Source organism: Mus musculus, chromosome 1 (genome assembly GCF_000001635.26).
Source record: "Mus musculus strain C57BL/6J chromosome 1, GRCm38.p6 C57BL/6J".
NCBI classification, from domain to species: domain Eukaryota; kingdom Metazoa; phylum Chordata; class Mammalia; order Rodentia; family Muridae; genus Mus; species Mus musculus.
The window spans coordinates 132,400,300-132,403,949 of NC_000067.6; the positions used below are offsets into that span (position 1 = coordinate 132,400,300).

Consider the following 3,650-nt stretch of genomic DNA (forward strand, 5'->3'; position numbering starts at 1 on the left):
GCCTTTCCCTATTTTATATCTCCCTGTAGAACCTGAAGGCATTTCTAGTGCTGCCAGGACTTCCTTTAATTGATATAGTTTATCCCAACCACTCTGCACCCAGCTTGGAATGGAAAACACACACACACACACTAAAATAGTCTTTATTTCTAAAAGACACTACACTTTTTTTTGGACAATGGAGAGATGCTATCTGATTGAAGAAGATGATGTCAGTTTCTTAGGGTCTGGGGGATGAGGAACTTCTGTTGATTTTATGACTTAATCAACTTAATCAAGGAATCTGTCTTGGGAGTTGGGATCATACTATCCCATATGGGATCTTATTCTGGAGTATGCATATTTGTGCCATAAACCATCTTCAGGGAACATTATAAAGCCCCAAGGCATGCCCATGCAGCAGAGGGACTCCACCCTGCCTTGCCTTACAACACCCATGAAGGGCTGGTAAGGGAAGATACTACTCTCTTTTGAGATACAGTGACACAGAATGGGCTGCTTGGAGGAAGGGTTGATAATTTTAGCTAGAGTCTTGTTGATCCTTATAATCTTTCACCTAGCTCACCTCCAGGGAATTTATCTCAGGGAAATAATGCAAAAGAAGAAAATCAGCGATGGGAGCAACAACAAAACTTTATAGACCCATTATTTATTATAATAAAAACTCTGAAACAGCCTAAAAGAAACAGAGAGATGAGTAGCTATGGTAATGGTGTGACAGAACAGTTTGCTGCTGTTAAGGAGAAAATATTAAGTATCTAGGGGTGGTATGGGAGTGGGGGAATTGCCCAGTCTGGATGGCAGAACACAGTTCCTGCCCCTGGAGCAGAGCCAGCAGGGTGTGGGCCTCCACAAATATTGACGATTGCTGTGAATGTATAGCCTGTTTGTATAATAATGTTCATAATTTATTTTATGTTTCTCCTTCAGGAAATGTTCTCGATGCAAAGGTTAATGACTCCATCATCATTAGAAACAGCACACGTCTGGGAGTAGAGGGTGTGTCTAATGTCCTTAGCAAAATGGTAAACTATTCTGTGACCTTAAGGCTGTGGGAAAGAATTCTGAAAGCATGAGTTCAAAAACATATAATTTCTCGATATGCAAAATATATGGAAGCAGTATAAATTAAATGAAGGGGTTCACAGATGCAGACCTAGAAGAACAGAGGCAGCTGTGCTATGAGACAGCTTGTCAGAAAGATATTGAGGAAGGAGATAAAGAGATTTGGGTAGTGGTGTCCACAGGGCAAGATTCCACCCAGCTAAGTTTACTGTTTGTGCATATGAAGGCAAGCAGATCTCTGAATTCATTTGCCATGGTTTTGTTTGTTTGTTTGTTTTAAATGTACTCACTGTCTTTTTCTAAGAATCAAGGGGCTAATTCTGATTTATGAGATAATCAAAAGGGAATCTGGAGTAAATGACTGAATTGATATGTAACCAAAAGACTGGGTTTGGTCTGTAAGAGAGAGTTACCCAGAGAGAATTGCTTGGAGAGCTAACACAGCTCCTTTAGAATTTTTCTAGCAGGATTTCTGATTTTTTTTGGAAAATCCAAGAATTTTTTCTAGCAGTTTTTCTGACTTTGGTCGGAAAACCTGTGAGTTATCCAGAGAGCTTTTAGAATTTTTTTCTACCATGAAAGAGCTGTGTCTAGGAGAACTGTCTCAAGCAGAAAGCTATCTCTAGCAGACTACAGAGCCAAGAGCTATCTACAGAGAACTGTCTAGGGAACTACCTCAAACAGACTACAAGGCTGTTATCTTGCACCACATCATTTGACTTCAAGTCATTTCTTTCACTGCTCCCAAACACACCTTCCTCAGGACTGCCTCTCCAAGCTGAAGCTGGTCCTTGGCTAGAAATCTACCTTTAGGGGCTCATAAAATGGTTCAGTGTTTGCTCCTCTTGAAGAGGATCCAAGTTTAGTTTCCAGCATCTACATGGCAGCTCACAATCACCTGTAACTTCAATCCAAGGGGATCTTCCCTCTTCTGGCCTCTATGGGCACCAAGAACACACATCATGCACATACAAACAGGAAAGACATATGCAGGGTATAGTGTCACATGCCTTTATTCCCAGCACTTGGGAGGCAAAGGCAGGTAGATCTCTCCATGAGTTCGAGGCCAGCTTGGTCTACGTAGTGAGTTCCAGAATAGCCAGAGCTAGATATGAGGCCCTGTCTCTAAAATATAAACAAACCAACCAGTTAACCAAACAAAAACCAAAAACCAAGCAAACAGGCATAAAATAATAAAATTAAAATTAAAAAAGCAACCTTTAAGTAATGTAAAGTGACAGCATTAAAATAAAACCTTGTGTTGAGTTGGAAGAAAGGCTTTGAGACCAGACAAACCTATATCATTAGCTATGTGTTTTAGACCAATCATTTAACCTGAGTCTCAATTTTCTCAAGCAGGGCTAAAAATATCCAGGGTCATTGTAGGATTAATGACATAAACTATGTGGATAAAATTTGGGTAAACCATGGATAAGAATAGAGAGTTCTAAGAAATAATCATGGTTTATGCTCAAACATGTGACTGACTGTTGAAAACTTATTTGTAGTGTTTTTTTTTCCCTCTGATGTCTTAAATGTAATACTATACTTCCTCCCTTTATTCCTTCACCCTTAGACATCTTTATACACCTTGTTTAAAAGTGTGTTCATATCATCTGGATACTTACCTGTAGGGATCAGTAAGTAGTGTTCTGAGAATGTACTAGATCAGTCCTGAGGGTGACATGACCCCAATACAGGCACAGGTGAGCATGGCTTTAGGTGGTATGCTCCGGTTTTTAGTGGTTTGTCAATTGGAAGTCTCTCTTGTTTTGAGGTTTAGGGTTAAGAATGTTTTCAGAACAGGTAGCACACACTAGCTGCCCTGACACATATACAGCAGAGGACTGACTGGTCTAGCCTCAGTGATAGAAGATGTGCTAACCCTCAAGAGACTTTGAGATCCCAGGGAGAGGGAAGGCTTGGTGGAGATGGGGAAGACATCTTCTTGGAGACAGGGGGAGGAGGAATGGGATGAGGAACTGTGGAAGGGTGGACCAGGAGGGGGTAATGACTGGACTGTAAACAAATAAAAGTAATAATAATAATTAATAATAATAATAATAATAGAATGTCCTCATGACCATGTGTCTCTCATCTCCCTTTGCTTTAGAAGTTGAACCCTCTTCTCCATCAAAACATCTCCTTGCAGGACCAAGGTTAGGAGAAATGGTAGCCAGGAGATAAAACAAAACATTGAAGCAATTTATTTTGAGTATGCCATTTGGGTCAACAATATTTCTCAGCTATGGATAGATACTCATTTGAAATATGTTTCAGAAGTCAGTTTTCAAAATCTTCTAGAAACCTTCAGCATGATAGTATTGAAAAGATTGCTAATAAATCTAGCACAGTGATACACACATTCAAGAAAACAGACATTGTGAATTTGAGGTCAGTTTAGGCAACATAGTAAGGCTCTATTTAAAAAAGAAAAAAGAAAAAAATTGTAGAAGATTTTTAATCTAGCAACATGGCTGCTCTGACAAGGGATCCTATCCAAAGACCTTATAGTTCTGTGTAATACGACTGGAATACAAACATATGCTTAATCCCAGGAGACAGAGGCAAGCAGATCTCTTGAG

At 39.7% G+C, this 3,650-nt stretch overlaps 1 non-coding gene across 1 annotated transcript; it reads left to right on the plus strand.

The window, feature by feature from the left end:
* The first annotated feature begins 1,498 nt into the window (after positions 1–1,498).
* LOC115487632 lies at positions 1,499–1,561 on the plus strand. The gene has a single exon (XR_003949218.1). It is a non-coding gene; the product is annotated as a U7 small nuclear RNA (small nuclear RNA).
* Positions 1,562–3,650: the final 2,089 nt, after the last annotated feature.